Below are 18,475 nucleotides of genomic sequence, written 5' to 3'. Positions count from 1 at the left end.
ATAGTGAAGCTAAAAAAATTTTCTTTTTAAACCTAGATATGGTGGCATAGGCCTGTAATCTCAACACTTGGGGATCTGAGGCAGGAGAAAGCCACATTTGAGCCAAGTCTGGCCTAACGTAGTGAATCCCTGTCACAAACAACAAAATAGAAATATATTCACTAACACAGCTAAATAAAGCTGGCACTGCTATGTCAACATCTGTAAAAACAAATTGCTAATTTAATTAATCAAGGGGTTTGTATCAGTTCCATTTTGTCATCACAACCCCATACTTCACGGAAACAACTTGAGAAAATATCTATTCTGGTTTGGGTTTCAGATATTTCAGACTGCCGTGGCAGAAGGAGTGTGGTGGAATAGAGCAGTTCTTATCATGGCAGCCAGGAGGCAGAGTAGAAAGGTCAGGGCAAGAGATAACCCACAAAGACGTGTTTCCGGTGACCTACGTCCACGCCCCTCCCCCACCAATGCTGCTGTCACCTTATGAATCTATCCAATAGACCAGAGACCCAGGACATGATCATCTCTGGAGAATCCATCACAGACATGCTTAGAGGTACGCTCCACTAATCAGCCAGGTGTTTCTCAGTCCGATCCAGTTGACAATCAAGATTAACCCTCACCAGGTTGTAACTTGCTTTTATCAATGATGCATGGGGAGTTATCAAAAATGAACTGTTGCTAAGCTGATGACTTTCAATGAACTAGAATTTTACAGTCATTTTAGAAAGGTGTTGCAGTGATAAGTGAAATTGTCTCATGATTTGGATCCTCTTGAAAAACCACATCTATATATCTTCTGGCTCATGAGCAATTATATTTGAAAACAAAAAACAAAACAAAACAAAAAAGCCTAAGTGGGGAAATAGTGAAACTCTTAACACAAACTTGAGGGATATACTTAGAGGGAAATATATCCCCCATGATGCTTATGGCAGGGAAGAAGAGAGGCTCAAAGTATAACCTGTGCTGATAAAAATGTAATTTAGATGAAATGGAAAAATTCCCAGGAAAAGAGGACTTACCCATAGATGCTTGATGTTAAAGCCAAGACCCCCTGAAGGTCTCCAATGACACCATGGCCCAGATGATTCAACATCCAGAATGGTTTCAAGGCAACTGGCTCAGACGATACAGCCTCATGGACTACTCCATGATCCTAAAATTTTCTTTGTGTCCCCATAAGATACAGCGCCCCCCTCCAGCAGGAAGTAGTAAGAGAAGCTACGCCCAAATTCCCAAATATACCAAGCTGGCTTTGGAGATGGAATTGGCTCACTCCCCCTCTAAACCCAGACATATTGCTCAAAAAAAAAAAAAAAATGGTTAAGAGATTCTTGTGTCCCAAATCAGAAGAGCCCTCTGGTGTGGGACAGAGAAAAAACAATATTTTTATTTAAATCAGGTTGATTATAAATACAATCTCTTTCTAAAACAAAAAGGGGGGTAGTTTAGATATGATAGGATGAAAGTAGATTAATGAACCCAATTTTAAAGAGTAACAACTTGTTTAAAATGTTTTACATTGCTATAGATTTTAGTTTATTGATACAAATTTAAACTTAATTTTGTTATACTGTATATATATTTCTATTCTTGTTTGAGGTATTATGTTTATGTAACTCATTTAAAATTATAATGGATAATTAAAAAATAGATTAATAATTAGTCATCTATGATAATCATATTTGTAGCCATGTTAGTTAAGTCTTCTAGGTATACATAGTTATATTTCAGATAGATAGGTAGTCTTCAAACACTTCAAAGACCTACAGAATATGGCATTTAAAATGTTTTAAAAATTTAGACTTTCTGGACAGTGAGACATGTCTGCTCCTGACAGCACCGATTTACTTCAGAGAGGAGGATGGGCATCGAAGACACTCCATACGGAGTTTATCTTCACCTTGACAAAAATAGCCATTTGGGCAAGAAACTGTTCTTGCCTGGACTGCCTGATCAACTGGACATGCAGGACCCATACAAAGGTGACCACTGAACTTTGCTTGACAAAATGGTCCTTCAGGTTCCTGCTTTGCAGAGAAAACTGCCAGACATTCTACAGGACACAGAGAAAAGTGAATAAGAGACTCTAGGCCTGTGGGCTGAAGACAGATGCCCCAACTTTACAAGAGAACTTTGAATGACTGTCCAAGCTGCCAGCTGTCTCTGTCTACCCTACAAGACTCCTAAAAGTTGCTTATATCCTTCTCCATTTCTCAGGTAGTAGTATATCCTTCTGAGGTCTTTGATGTGGTTAAAGACTAGATACTTACAATTTTCCTTAGTTATAATAAAAGATAAGTTAGATATAAAACCTTAAACTTACAAATATAAGATAGATAGGATCTCTTCTTTAATATTGTAACTGTAATTCTTGCTTGATAATTGTTTTGTTATATGTAATTTTACTATGTTAAAGTTAAAACCTTCCTTTTTAAGAAAAGAAAAAGGGGAAGTGCTGTGGGATGGTCTGTATGTCAAGTGTGTTGCTGATTGGTCAGTAAATAAATCACTGATTGGCCATTGGCTAGGCAGGAAGTATAGGTGGGACAAGGAAAAGAATTCTGGGAAGTGGAAGGCGGAGAGAGAGACACTGCCAGCCGCCATCAGGACAAGGAAGATGTAAGGTACCAGTAAGCCATGAGCCATGTGGCAAAGTAAAGATTAATAGAAATGGGCTAAATATAAGAGTAAGAGCTAGACAATAACAGGCCTGAGCTAATGGCCAAGCAGTTTAAATAATGTAAGAGTCTGTGTGTTTATTTTATAAGTGGGCTCTGGGACTGGCGGGACTTGGTGGCGGGAGCTGAAGAGAAATTCTCCAGCCACAATTTTTACTCAAAGCAAAATGTACTGCAGGCACCTTTGCAGTACACCACCCTTCTGGGGTATGTAAACATATTTCCACAGCACTGGGATGGGAAAGGTTAAGGAAAAACCTCTCCAGTTCTCTGTGTGAAGTTGGAAAAACCAGTACCAGCTAATACTGTATTGGTTACATAATGAGGGACATTTGCATACTAACCCAATACTGGAAATAAAATACAAAATCCTAAGCAGATTTGAGTGTTTTACCCTTATTCTTTAAAAGACATATTGTGACAGTCATTTCACAAAGGTGATTCCAGTTCATCATTGGAATATCTACTGACACGATTCAGCACACTTACCAATCACCAGAGAGAAGTACATTGCCTCATAGATCAAGAAAACATCTGAAAACCTCAATATAATTAAAACATCTAGAAAGCACAGGCAGAAGTGAATTTTCTTAAATTGATAAAGGATTTCCATAAAATTCTATGGTAAAGTACAATCTTAAATCTAAGTTGTAAGTTTTCTCCTTAAGATTAGAAATGAGACTGTAAGGTACAAAAATGAATAAAGTTTGTGATATATTTAGCACGAATAATAACAACATAGAACTTTACCAAAGAGGGTCAGAAATGTGTGGGTCCACACATTATTTTTGCCCTTATGTTAAGGCTAACAAAGCAGACACATACTTTTAATGGAACTGATAAGTTCCATTAAACTTAATGGTAAACTTATGGTAAGCTGTAAGAGAAGGAATCAAAGGGTTCATGTACAATCAGAAGTGGAGGGAATGGGGAAGGATTAAAGCTACTGAGCACATTCCTTTTCTGAAGCCAGATTGATACTGTTTGCTGTATTATCACTGTGTTTTATTCATATCTCTTTACAAATGATGTACTTAATGATATTTAATAAAATGTGGTAAAGAGGGGTTAAGTCTGAGCATAGATGACACAACATTGTTAGTGTCCATGTGAGGTACTGAGCTGATACTTGGACTTTACATTTGTAGTGCTCCATGCTTACCTGTCCATTTTGTTAGTATCAGGTGGTTCTGTACAGTCCAGAGGAAAGAAACCATACACTTGACAGAGAAGTCAGCTACTTACTTGCCACATTGTCTAACTTGCATGAGGTCAAATGAATAGGAATTAGGAGTTAATAACTTGGATTGATTTCTCATGATCTCCCACACCAATTGCTCTTTCCAAATAATAGCCTGTGTGACAAATGATGGAATATTATATCTTGAGTTTGATACATTTATTTACTTATGCAGTATCTTTTCCTTGTAGATGATGAGTTATATGAATGGGGGATTGGTATTTTATTCATATTTATATTGCTCACAGTCTAGCACGGTATTGAGTACCTAGTAATTGCTTATAGTACTTTTGTTGAAAAGATAATGAATGGCTGATATTCAAGAATCTGGTGAGATTTTAATACATGTAATAAATATTAACCTAATCAGGATGGACAAGATCTCCTTTATCTTGATGATTAAAAATGGAAGGGATTAAGTGCCTTGTAAATAAAATACATGCATACTCAAAGCTAGCAGACCTAGTTTGCTCCTGGCCTCTTGGGAATATTAGGCACATGTTATATGTAGTATTGTGGAATATGAATCTGCCATCAAGCTTAGATAAATCTCTTAATTGGCTAGTGGTAAAAATGATAATTTTCCCTCCCAAACTTAAGAAAAATAAAATAGTAGTTTTTAAAAAGAAATCATTAAAAAAAGAGAGGACAGGAAAAAAAAATACCCTCCAAACAAATTCTCATGAAGTGTTTGTATCATGAGTTTTGTGGCATCCTGTTCATCATCAATACTGATTATATATCTCTTCTTTTTCCATTTTGTCCTGTGCCTTATTGATGTGATAAACAATATCTAACCCTAGGAATTGAATATATGCTCCATAGCTAAGAATAATCAGTACACTGCCTAAAACAACAGGCGAATGGACCAAGGAGTGGGTGTTTCTATGTTGAGAAGTCCTTTTACATGCAGTTACCTGCGTACAATTGACACCACATGAAGGCACACTGTGCATACAGTAGTGAACAGTTCTGGGAGGTTAGCATGAGTTCTGTGCATATGATTTCCAGTGGTACAGTCTCTGCCATACCAATAGGAGCCATGCAAATGAATCGTGCAAATTAGGCAAACCTGATCAGAGAACTAAGGCTCAAGTAAGAGGCCTTGACAGCACGTTTTGTAAACATAGTTTATTTTGAATTAGCTAGTGATCAGCATCCCCATCCACACTTGCTTTTATTCAAAGGAAAACAATGCTCTCTATCTTTATGATAGGAGTAGGTTTGTAATCTGGATCCAGACACTGGAAAGAGTTAGGCTCCTATCTTCCCACAGTACTGGAAGACTGGGACATTACCTTTTTTTTTTTTGATAGTTACATTTCAAAGAGATGGCTCTAGGGTCCCTGAGAAAGACATTCCAGGATTTGCATATATTTCCAAGAACGGGGAAAGAATTACAATGGCAAGTTTTCTAAAATCAAGGCTAAAAAAGAGAACGGTGGTGCTTTTGGGACTGGCTTTTTCCTCTTTTTGCCTTAGAGAAATTCTTTTCTTATTCTCTGTCTCTGTCTGTCCCTCTCTCTCTGTATCTCTCTCTCTCCCTTGCCCTTCCCCTCATAAAGAAACAAACTGTTCTTTGGATATTATCCCAGAGGTGGTCTTTCCTAAGCAAGGGTGGGTATAATGGATGTGGGATGGAGTCTGTCTATTGATTACACATTCCAGGGCTCTCCTATAGCAAGGAACAATCAGGAGAGGCTTCATGGAAGGGAACCAAGCAAGATCCTAAAGAATGGGAAGATTTGGATCGAATATTTAATGACTTTTCATAGTTACATAAAAGGGATTATATAAACTCTAAGGTCTTTAAAAACGTTAAGTACTTATCACTTGAATAGGTAAAAACAAGGACAAAGTAAGATTATTCAATTCCAAGTGAATCCTTAGCTAGTAGAAACTCTTCACACAAGAGCATACTATTAGGGATGGACAGCAGAATAGGATGAGGGTCGGAATTTCTGGATACTGTCACACTGGCATCATGGGTCAGTACATTCTGGTTCAGGAACTTACTCACTGAGCTTTCCTATTTGCAGTGACTAAGACATTTCAGATGTGTCTGTTGACAGGTACTTTGAGGTCAGATATAAGCTTTATAATTTTCTTCTAACAAAAGCCTGTTTCCTTCATAAGGAAATCAAATTTCTAAGTTCATATTTTCCTCTGTCAGAGAGAGGACTAAATTTCTCTTTTCCAGCAGTAATGAAATTACATTTGCAGATTACTCCCATTAACACTATATGACAGTTAGCCACAGCAGGAAAGCAGCCGCTAACCAGGTTTGGAAAGCACATTTTGGAACCATACCAAATGACAGACTCACAAATTTGAGCTTTATTAATACAGACTATTTGATTAGGACCAGAACAAAATCAAAGAGATGCTGTGGAAAGATTAAACAGTTATGCTGTGTGGACTATTCTGCAAGGATGGAGGGAGGCAAAAAGAATCAAGAAAGTTTGGTAATATTCCACATAAAAGATAATAGGGACCACGCCAAACACAGCGGAAAGAGGAAAGGAAGCTATAAAGAAGGACTGGTAGCTGTTTCACACTCCAAAGGGAATGAGTGAAAAAGTGGGCCATATAAGCTTAGATGTCAGGAGGAGATGTTCATAAAGGAATTGTGACATCACACCATTGGTAGTGCAATGAGGTGAGGAGATGGTAGGTGATATAAAACAAAGAAAATGCTGTTTAGCACCTGGCCATTCCAGTGTGTGTGTGTGTGTGTGTGTGTGTGTGTATGTGTGTGTGTGTGTGTGTATACACACGCATTTTTAGTGTATGAGGGAGATCATCTGACATCAAATATATATGTGTGTGTATATATATATACACACACACACACACATACATATGTTATGTAAACTAAATTAAGCAATTTACCATTTCTATAATTATTCATGGTGATTAAGGAAATAATTAAAATCTCTATAAATAGACTCCAGGAATAAGAGGCTTTCTAGTTTCCAGTACAGTTTCCCATGTACCTCCCTCCCACTGATGTAAAACTGTAACTCTCATCTTGAAGTGGACGCAATAGCTTATTCTGGAGCAAAATATGAGTGGCCATGGCCCAGGAACAGAGATTCAGGTCACTCCACATCCTGCATTCAAACATGGTGACAGTTTCATGAAGTTTTTTTTATAGAAGCAGAACAAAGAAAATCATAAATCAAGAGACTTTTCAAGTCCATCGGTAGAAACACTAGGTAGGTAGGTTGCAGAGAAGTGGAGAAATGCTTAGCTGGTAGCCTCAGATGATGTCTGGCGGCATTCTTAGCCTTTTGGTTGGTAGAAACTGGGGACCTGATTGCATATTCTTTTTTTTTTTTTTTTTTTTTTTTTTTGAGACAGGGTTTCTCTGTGTAGCTTTGTGCCTTTCCTGGATCTCACTCTGTAGACCAGGCTGGCCTCGAACTCATAAAAATCCACCCGCCTCTGCCTCCCGAGTGCTGGGATTAAAGGTGTGCACCACCACTGCCCGGCTTGTGATTGCATATTCTGAAGGGTTTACCTATGGTCCAAAGATGCTAGGTCACACACAGAAGAGGGCAATCAATGGCTATCAAAGATAAAGATGACTTAAGATGGTTTCACTCTGGACTTGCAACATTCCAATCTCTCCATATCATTGAATTCCTCATCAGCGAATCAGCCTTTGTAGTTATAGCTTCTTTCCAGGAGTTCTCCTTCATACCTCTTTTTTATATCTGTAGATAACATATAGTCAGATTATTGCAAAGCCTTTGGAAGGTTACATTTACTATGTAAGTGAGTGTGATATTGTGACTGTAGTTGTTGTGTGTCCTAGCAAGGTATCATAAAGGGATATTGTGCCCTTCCTTCAAAACAGTGGTCCCCAAGAAACAGAAATTTCCTCTGGAGACTCAAGCTGGAAAAGGCCAAAGCCTGATGCCAGCCAAAGTGGGAGCTTGTCTCCTAGAAATAGTTTTGACCATTTGTCAGACCACTTGATGGGAGAGACTGGAGCAGAGTTGATGATGCATGGGATGGTCCCTTGACCAGGACTGCTTAGTTATGTATACCTTGTCTTCTCTATTTCAACCTAAACCTCATGTCAGTGCCCAGAAAATGGACTTGGGGATGGTCCCCCAACCTCTTCATCCCTTTTACCAATGTGACCACGCTGAGTCTTTCTCTGCTTTAGTACTAGCTGTTTCTTTAGGTGTCCTATTGAGGGGGCAGTGGCTGAACTATCTTTTTAGAGTTAGAGTCTAGGCTCTGACCCTAACTTTTGTGGCATGCACAGTTAATTATAACCACTGTTATCTAGTTTCTGCTGTGTAGAACACTTTTTAAAAACCTAACATGGTCTGTCTCCTGCAGCACACACTTTGTTTGGAATGGATTGATGATTGTTGGAGAAATGTTCAGGGGATAAGCTGAAACCAAGAAAAATCAAGCCCACAATCCACAAAACCATTTCTTACATTAAAAAATGCTGGGCATGGTAGTGCATGCCATTAATCCTATCACTTGAGAGGTAAAGGCAAGTGGATATCTGTGAGTTTGAGGTTGACCTGGCCTACATAACGAGTTCTAGGCTGGCCAGTGTTATGTAGAAATACCCTATCTCAATGCCCCTCTCCCCAAATCCAGAATAATTCTTGGTGGTGTTCAATCATGCAAGTTCCAGCTTGGCTTTTTGGGAATCTACTTTTTACTTTCTTCAATGTATGAAGAGTGGTGACTTTTAGAGAAGTTTGCTTGAGGACATAGTGTCTGATAAAATCTAGCTAGTATCATGGGTCATAGGATAACATCAGTTTTTGTTTCTCCAGATGTTGAATAAAAATTTATAATCATGTGTTACATTGTGATCAAAGTACTCCTGGAGTCTAGCACCCACAGATTTTGTTAGAGGCAAGAGTTCATGGCTAAGTTTTAGATTTGGGGTTGACTAAATCTAGTCCCAGATTTATCACTTTTAAATGCCACTTGTGCATTTTCATATCTAAAGTCAACAGCATTGGTAGGCAATTACATTTCGAACCCCAATTAAGTTTTATGCCATGATAATGAGTGGAGCTTCCAAGTTTGATTTCCGAGTCTAGTCTCTGTAAATTCCAAAGAGAAACTGTGTGATAAAGGTAGCAACTGTGGAGAAAATACCACCAGTAGCTTTTCAAACAGAGTCACTCTGCCATACAGTGTGTTCTTTCCCCTTTATCTGTGTGCACATGTTCAGTGTGTGAGTACACATTTCTCACGTTTCCTTTAAAGATTCAGGGCTTTATTCATGGATAAGTGTGACCGTCACATAGGGTCCAGTTACAAGAAGATGTCTTCGGTGTGGTTCATCTGATGTCACGGCCTTGAAATTCTGAATGCATTTAAATTTTTGAAAAAAGGTGTGTGTGTGTGTGTGTGTGTGTGTGTGTGTGTGTGTGTGTGTGTGTGTGCTCATATATACATGCACAGGCACACACACATACATATCGTCATCATCATCATCATCATGCCATAGAATACATGTGGAGATCAGAAGACAGATTTGGAGAGCTGATTCTCGCCTTCTTTCTTGTTGAGACAGGATCTTTCTTCCTCCTCTTCCTCCTCCTCCTCTTCCTGTTGTGCTGTGCACTCCAGGCTAACTGGTTTAGGAGCTTCAGGCCTTTTTCCTGCCCATGCATCCCATCTCACTACAGGCATGCTGGGATTGCCGAGCAGTGCCACCATACCTGGGTTTTTATGTGGACCCCGAGTGTTGAACTGAGGTTGTCAGGCCTGTGTGGCTAGTGCCTTCACACCACTGTGCCATCTCCCTGGCCCCTAGATGCCTTTGGAAAAGGAATCTCACATTCGTATTTCACATGGAGCTCCTGGAATTGTGTACATGCTCCTGGAAAATTCTTTGTCCGTTTTCAGGTTGACTTTCACTCCGCTTGGTGCCCATCACATGATACAAGCTCCACTTTCATCCTGTCAGATGCAGGATAGAATTTCAATTAGAGAGAAGCCTGTTAGCTGAGGTTATTACTGACATCTAAGAGGTTTGGACTGCGAACAAGTTATATGTTCACAGAATTTCAGTGTTGTTAGCCAGGAATGACCACTTGAATTTAAATGATGGATTTTGCAGACAGAATTAAAAAGAGCAAGGACCAAAGCCTCAGAGCAAAGGGAGTGGGGAGGGGGGGAAAGGAAGCAATGAGTAGACTTGAGGTTCCTGCCAACTCTGGCTGACTCTTCTCCAAACCTACTGTAAGCCAATCAACTGACATATGTTATGTCCTGCAGATGGAAAAGCAGCCCGTGTAAATGTATAGAGTGCAGATGCAAAGACCCGCTGTGCATCTGTTGGAGGTTATATTTGGTAAGCAGCCTGCCAGTGTCTATGGGGTTTGAAGAAAGGCAGTTACACTGTAGGAGGTAGATTAACCTTATTTGTATCACATGGAAACCTTGTGGTCTCTAGAAGGCATAGTTTTTTTTTTTTAACGTTTTTAAATTATTATTTTAAAAATTATGTGCACATGTATATACCTGTGTGGGGGTATGCACATATTAGTGCAGGTGCTCATGCAGACCCAAAGAGGGAGCTGGATCCCTTGTTGCTGAAAAACAGGCAGTTTTGAACTACCAGTGAGTGGTGGGAGTTGAGCATAGGTCCTCTGCAAGAGCAGTGCATGCTTTTAACTCCTGAGCCATCTCTGCAGCCTCATAGGTCCTCCTTGAATGCAGTCCTTCACACTGCTATCATAGGCATGTGAATGTTGAGTCATCCTATAAGTAAGTGTGCCAGCAGCCAGGGATGGTTGCACAGCCCCATGTGTTGCTCCCAGCAGTGAGAAGTGCTCTTAATTTTTTAGGGACCCAACTCAGGTAAACTTGTGTCCTTGGCTCTGGTGCAGAAGTGAAGTAAAACTGGAATGTATTAAAATTAGAAGAATCGCAGGGAAAAATAAAGTGCACATGGGTGCATGGGTGTGGGCTTCTTAAAGAGAGAGTTGCTGTTTAAGGAAATACATTCTTTATGTGTGTGCATGTTCATATGATCCTGTGTGTATGTGTGTGTGTGTGTGTGTGTGTGTGTGTGTGTGTGTGTGTACGTGTACATGTAAGTATTTGGAGGTCAGAAGTTGACACTGTCTTGCTTGAATATGTTCCACCTCACTCTTAATTGAAATTCTGTCCTGCATCTAGGTTTGTACAAGGTGTGGGAGGACATGTCTTACTGTAAGTGGGGTTTCTGATGAGAGTCCTAAAACACTGCTGGGAAGGGAAAGGCCTTAGGCAGATGTTGTGAATTATATTAGAATTCTTGATTCTTTACACGGAGAGAGGCTTCAGATAGACTGCCAGGTGAGAGGCTCCTTTTCCTTCCCACTTTTCTGTAATTTTCCCTGTCTTTTTAGCCCATTGCAAAGGTGGAGCCAGAACTGTAGTAACGGTGTAGGCAGAGTACAAAAAGACACAGCCAAGAGGTGTGTGCCCCTGTGCCAGGAGCATTGGTCTAGGTTAGTTGACTTCTCATGAACAAACAAGATAAGACATGTCATGCTAAAGGCAGTGATGATAGTCTGCTCTGGTCAATATTTTCTAATAGTGATGATTTGAATATTTCTGATTTAAACATAAGACAAATTGTTTGTAATAAGGTGTAAGGTGTGTGGTGCTTATTTCATAATTATTGAGCAGATGAATACAAAGGATGTATGTGACCTCTCTTTAGATGCCAGAAAGATTTATGAGCAAAAAGCAATAGGCTGAGTATTAATTGTCTGCCTGGTCCATGGCCTATGGGCATCTCAGAGGACTTAAACTATCAAGAGACATCTAAGCGTATGAAAATGTAAGAGCATGTTGATTTGATGCAAACTTCTATTTCCTGGCCTTTATTGTGTGTGCAGTCAGAGATGGGTTCGGTTTACCTAATGTAAGCAAGCGATAATCTGCCAAGAAGATTATTCAGAAGTCCTCAGGTTTAGAGGAAGAATTGTATTTTATGCTGATGTAGAGGCTATATTGGCGAAGAATCCCAACTTTGGAGGAATTTATCTTTTCCTGGGGAAGTAGCACACTGCCTTGCTTTCTTCTAAAAGTCTTTTTCCTTTGGGAATTTGTATGTACTACCGTTCTCAGAAATAGTTAGGTTCATATATTTCAGTATGTACTTTGACATATTTTCCCTGTCTGATTTTCAGATGTGGAATAGGAGGTGTCTTATTCACTTTCTGTTGTTAAGACAAAATACCTGAGGCTGGGTAATAATTTTAATTAATTAGTTAATTAACTAGTTTAATTTTACATCCTGACCAGTTTCCCCTCTCTCCTCCCCTCCCAACCCCTCCCCCACCCCATCACCATCTACTCTTCCTCTGTTTCTGTAATTTTTTAAGAGGAAGTTTCTTTTGGTTTCAGGGTCAAGAGCAAAGTACTGGCTTTTCCTTAGGTTTTGGAGATATCTTCTTGTGGAAAGGCAAGGGTCGGAAGAGAATTCAAGGTAGAAAAGGAAAGAGGCTAGGGGAGAGGAGGAGAAGGGGAGGAAGATGAGCAGGAGGAAGAGAAATGGGTTGAGGAGGAGGGAGAGGAGAGGAGGTCACAGGGCAGGAAGGAAGCACTGAGAAGAACTTTCTCCCCAGGCTCCTTCTGACACAAGAACTCACTCCTGGAAACAACAGTGGTTGTTTCCCACCCCAATGATTTTGCCACAGCTGGTCTTAATTTCAAATGTGTAGGATCCAGGGACTGACATTTCCGGCCACACACATGCACCCTGTGAGGTTGTGAAATGGAGCAGGATGAGATGAATATTGGTTTTGGTAATAATCTCCACTTTTCCTTTCAGAATATTTTCCCTCTGGATACATGTTCTGCCTTTCACACTGATGTGCACTATTTTATATCTTATATTATATCTTATATTATCGTTGATTAGCTTTTTAGTCTTTATTTGGATCTGAACTCATGTCCTCATGCTCCATCAGCAAGCCCTCTTATCCACTGAACCATCTTGGCAGCCCCTGAAAAAGGGCACTTTCATCTATAACGCATCGTCCTTTGCAAGTATAGATACAGGCAGTTGTTTTGTGCCACAGGACAGGTTTCCTAAGTAACGCAGGACAGAACAGAAACACCAAGATCCTCTGTGTGTGGCTCAAGCATCATCACTTCCCAATGTCATACAGTTTCATCCGGTAAAGTGGGCCAGAGATGAGACAGCAAAAGAATCTTGTGCTTGAAAATAAAAATGAAAATTGACAGTCACTAGTCATATGTGGATATTTACACTTAAAGTTAATCATTATTAAACAAAACCAAGAAATCACTTTACATCTGCACCAGCCTTGGCTGTTCTAGCCATATCAAACCATGGTCAATATAGAAAATCTCATCATTACAGGAAGAACTTTTAGACAGTGTTCTAGAGTCTATCTAATCTATGTATGTATGTATCTATCTATCTATGTATCCATCTGTCTATCATCTATCTATCTATCTATCTATCTATCTATCTATCTATCTATCTATCTATCTATCTATCTATCCATCCATTTATATGCCTGTATATATATATATATATACACACACATACATATTTATATATTAGAGTCAATATGGCCTCATTCAGATTGTGTTATTTTACCAAGACAGCATAGCTTCATGTGGAATCTAAAATCATGATTCTTACTGGCACTTTTAGGCTAATGCTTGCAATTTTATTCTTAGCCCTGTTAGCTAGAAATATTTGAGTTAATTTATATTTAATGGTACATTCTTCTCCAGAAAAAGAACAGGTTTTAAAACTCTTATCAGGCCAAGGACATTTTTAGTTGGTTATTTGGTTACAATTTCAAATTATTCAGGATCTCCAGTCTTTAAACAGTAGCACTCTAGAGGATACGGGGAAATGTTAGGGACCACATCAAGAGCATCACAGAGATGCTTTTTCATTTTGGCTTGCTTTTTTGAGACGGAACCTTCCTATGTAGCCAAGTAGGGCCTAGAAACTGTGATCCTCTTGCCTCAGCCTCTGGAGTGTTGAGATTACAGGCGGGAGCCAGCCACCACACCCGGCACTGACAGACAATTTCTTGAGAAATTGTCACCTCCTGGCAGGTATGTTCCTTCTCATCATTCTTCAAGGGATTGTGGGACAGACTTGGCCTTTAGAGTTCCACAGTTATGAAGTACAGCTGTGCCATGGTGGCCACAATTCCTTTCTCTCTCCTGCTCTGCACATTCCACCCATGAGTCCAGGGCTTGTACTTAACCTGCTATTTCTCCCAAGGGATGTAATTACTGAGAAAAGTGTAAGGTAGAGTCAAACAAAATAGAGTGCCAGTGGGATTATTTGTTTTTTTCTTCCCCTCAACCCACCCCTCGTGCCTTTTCTCTCCATCTTCATTGATGAGGTGCTTTCTGGGGAACTCTGCAGCCATAGCTCCTGGAAATATCAGTAATGATTTGAGCATTTGCTCACATTTTACAGGGTTGTATTCAGTTAGGATTTATGTCACTAGAATTCATGGCTAGAGACAATGAGGGTGACATTATTAGTGATATTAAAAAAAGAGACATATTATGTTTTCACTGCACATAAAACCTATGATATAAAATATTAGGATGTAAAAAAGTCTTTTCTCTGATATCATTATAAACAGAATACGTTAATCACCATTTCTTATATATTTTAAAATAGACCACTATGGAGAAGGACCAAATCTGTAAAACATGCTCCCAAATAGATCATCTGCACCGAAACCTTAATTTGCTCCTTTATTGAAATGTATCACTTCAGTCTGCAGCATCATGGTGATAATATGCAGTCCAACAACCCAGCTGAGAGCTCAGAGTGCTGTGTTAGAATCCGATGTAGAGAAGCTTTAAAAAGAGGAGAGTCCATCAAGGCCCAACTTGTTCTCACCGTCCCCAGACAAAACCAGGAAGAATTCCCGATGTGATATTTTACATGGACCAGGTTGCTGGACTCTGGCAGAACTATCCTAAAATGTTACTTATCTTCTGTGAAATGAACTACATGGCTGAAGTGTCAATCAGCACCCTGATGTAACTGCTCTCACAGCTCCTTGTTTGGTTCAAATGGTCTACGTTCATCCTATTGAAGGGGGGAAAAAATCAAAGGAATTTATGTGTGTAATTTTCTTTGAAAGTATATTGATTATCTCTCAGTTATTTTCTATTTTTTCTATCATACTAATTTATACAGAGGTAAATGTAAGCCATGCGGCTTTTAATTTATGACTAAAACAAGTAGTTAAACTTGTGTGGGTATGTTACACTAATTGACCAAGGTACTCTATGAAATGAGTGCTGATCATCTTGCTGATTTATAGGCTTTTACTTACCTTTTGCCTCTACTTACATTTTGTATAGCTGAACTGTCCATTCTTTAGATTAAATGGAAATGCACTAAAGGAAGGACTATTCCATGCCTAGGAGAGTCTGTGAGTCTTCTCAGTACCATTTTCTGTTGGTAATCAGAAGGAGAAATTTTATTCCATTTTTATCACTCATTCTGAAGATTGATAATGTAGTTGTGAGGGGAGCATTATTTATGCTACGTGCTTATTATTTCTGCTGCTCCCAACTTGAAGCATAGCGTGTGTTTTTCTGAAGAATGTTGGTACTTGATTATAATCATAGCTGCATCTCTTTTGATAGGCAATTTCACTTTGGAGAATAGGTGTGAGAGTTTTAGTGTTTTGAATGTAAATCTGATCAATCCCGTCGCACCTTATGCGGCATGTGAATGATGAATAAGGTTTATTATATCCTGTTCATTAAAATACAGAAAACTTCCCAGCCATATTGATGTTGTGCTTTCACTGGTTCTGGATGTGCTTTTCTCTTTCTTTCCCTGGGTAAGGCATGGATAAAAGCCATGTTCAGAATCTGAAGAATAATGATTAATAAATACTTATGGAATTAGTAACTGAGTACATGATACATCCAGGGGTGGTATTTTCGGCTGTTCTGTTTCTGGACATGATACATTCTTCATAGTAGTATATGGCTGGATTCATCAGGTGCGGATGCCAAGGCATTTAACGGAAAATAGCATTAGTAAACAGGACACTGAGGTGGTCCAATCCTCCTCCTGGATAGTAAATCTACACAGTGCATTAAAAGGCCAGCATAGAGTTCAGTGTTTAGCACCCTTGCCCGCTACGTGTAGGGTACTAAGTTTTAGCCCCAGTACTGCAAGCCAAAAACAAATATCCAAGTGTGGTGGTTGATGCCTAGAATCTTAGCATGTGGCAGGTTGAGGCACAGGAGTCTCAAGTTCAAGGCCAGCTAGGGAAACTTGGTGAATCTGACACTAGGGTGGGTGGCAGAGTGAGTTCCAAGATAGCCTGGACAACAGAATGAGACCTTGTCTTAAAAACAAAAACAACCAAGCAAGCAAATAATGACAAAAGAAGCCATGTTAACTAAAAAAAACCTACATGATAGTTATAGATTTTATTTTTCTTGTTTATAAGGGATGAAACAAAGACTTAGACCATGTGAGCCCCTTTCCTGGAATGAACAGAAAGAAATGATTCCCATTAAGGTTTTGACCCAAAGCGATACTGATAGAGAGTCCATGATTCTTTGATGTCATATGTATTTTTTTATTCTCCTGTGTGTGTGTGTGTCCAGGCCAGAGGTCAATATTAGGTGTCCTCCTGAATTACTTCCACTTTGTTTTCTGAGAGAAGATCTCCCATTGAACCCTCATCACACTGGTTCAGTGGCCAGCAAATCTCCCTCAGCACAATCTCCTGCCTTTCCTTTGTCTGTGCTAAGGTAAAAGGAGCTTGTCTCCATGCCCAGCTTTTACACAGGTGCTAGAGACAACATCTGTCTGTGAGGGTATTTCTAGAGAGGGTTACCTGATGAAGAAGACGTACTCTGAATGTGGGTGGTACTGTGCCATGGCCTGGGATACCGGACCGAATGAAAAGGCAAAGAGGAGGAAGTGAGCCATGCACTGGTGTTTATCTCTTCCTGCTTCCTGACCAGGGGGCATTTCTGCACCACAGCTGTGAGCTGCTTCTGCCACCTCGTGTCTCCGTGATGGCATTTGCTCTCCTGAATCTCCAGTCCCAGTAAATCTGCCCTCCCCTGAACTTTTTTTTTATTAGGTATGTGGTCACAATGATGAGAAAGGGAACCAGTAGCAGCAGTCATATGTAAAGAGAGCTTTGATCCTTGGCCAAGTCCATGCCAGGATGAAGGTCTCACGAAAAAGATCATGCCCTGGAAACAGAGAAAACAGGGTTAGATTTGACTCTTGTGAAATCAATTTGCTTTCATCTTCTGTTTTCGTTAATTTTGTCCACATAAATTGAGCAGTAGAAAAAATGCTAAGGGAGTAGAACCTGGAAAGGAGGAATCCTGAGCACTATAAGCTAGTTGAGCCACGTCGTGTAAGATCTGTGTTCTGATTTACAGTGTATTTTATAGTGTGTGAGCATGCCAGGGCTCTATGCTTTACCATGGCTGTATGCCTTTCTTAAATGTTTTCCTTTTAAGTGTAACTCTCCAAATGTGCCTTTATCTTATTATTACACAATGTGTGTGTGTGTGTGTGTGTGTGTGTGTGTGTGTGTGTATGAGTGTGTGAAGGGTGGAGGTCACAGGACAACTTTGTGGATTCTCTTCTGTCCTTCTACTTTTATGTAGGCTTCAGAGACTGAACCTGGGCATCCAGGCTGGTGAAGCAAATGCCTTTACCCACTGAGCCATCTTACCAACCTGCTGCTTTTTAAAATTGTATCCTGGCTACTTCTTACATAAAACATTGATCGTAACATGATGTAGCACCAAGATAAATGCAAGATTTTACATATGTATTTGCATATGTATATCAATATTGACATATATATTCATGATACATTATCTTATACAGCTGTAATCTTTATATATTTAAATATCTCTATTAATATGCATACCCATGTAGATATTATTTTATAAGATTATAATAGTATCACCATGTATCAACTTTAATACTCTGACACTTGTACTCTGAAGATCATGGCACAATTTTATTAAAGATTCTTCAGAGAGCTTTTATACTAACTCTTTCTTCAAAGATCACATTGGGCTGTACCTTGGAGAGGCTTTTCCTCCTGATCTATCACTGTGAAGGATGCTCAGAGAAGCATGCCCTCCAACTTGTCTTAGAAGATATGCATTGTCTTGATTACTATTTCCAAAGACTTGGAGTATCTTTATAAAACCTTAAAAATACCATGCCACTTTCCAGTAGCTTGGAATTTCTGCAAGTTAATAGATCAATAGGAAGATGAAGTTTAGATCAATAGAAAGATGGAGTTTTCCTTTTTAAAAAATATTTAATTATAATTTTTTTTTGTGTGTGTGTCTATGTCTGTGTCTGTGTGGGGATGTGCAGTGCAGGTGCCCACTGAGTACAGAAGAGGGCATCAGATCCCCTAGAGCTGGAGTTCCAAGTGGATGTGAACTGCCCAATATGGGTGTTGCGGCTGGACTCTGATCCTCTGCAAGAGCTGCTCATGCTGTTACTGATGAGCTATCTCTCCAGCCC

At 39.5% G+C, this 18,475-nt stretch overlaps 1 protein-coding gene across 7 annotated transcripts in view; it reads left to right on the top strand.

Annotated features, from left to right (window-relative positions):
* The window catches only part of Ctnna3 (catenin alpha 3), a 1,349,586-nt gene that overhangs the window by 243,342 nt on the left and 1,087,769 nt on the right, over window positions 1-18,475 (top strand). The window lies entirely within an intron of this gene.

This window comes from Peromyscus eremicus, chromosome 16_21, assembly GCF_949786415.1.
Source record: "Peromyscus eremicus chromosome 16_21, PerEre_H2_v1, whole genome shotgun sequence".
NCBI lineage: Eukaryota > Metazoa > Chordata > Mammalia > Rodentia > Cricetidae > Peromyscus > Peromyscus eremicus.
Note: the sequence above shows the minus strand (reverse complement) of the source record. Positions and strands in the feature narration are given on the sequence as shown.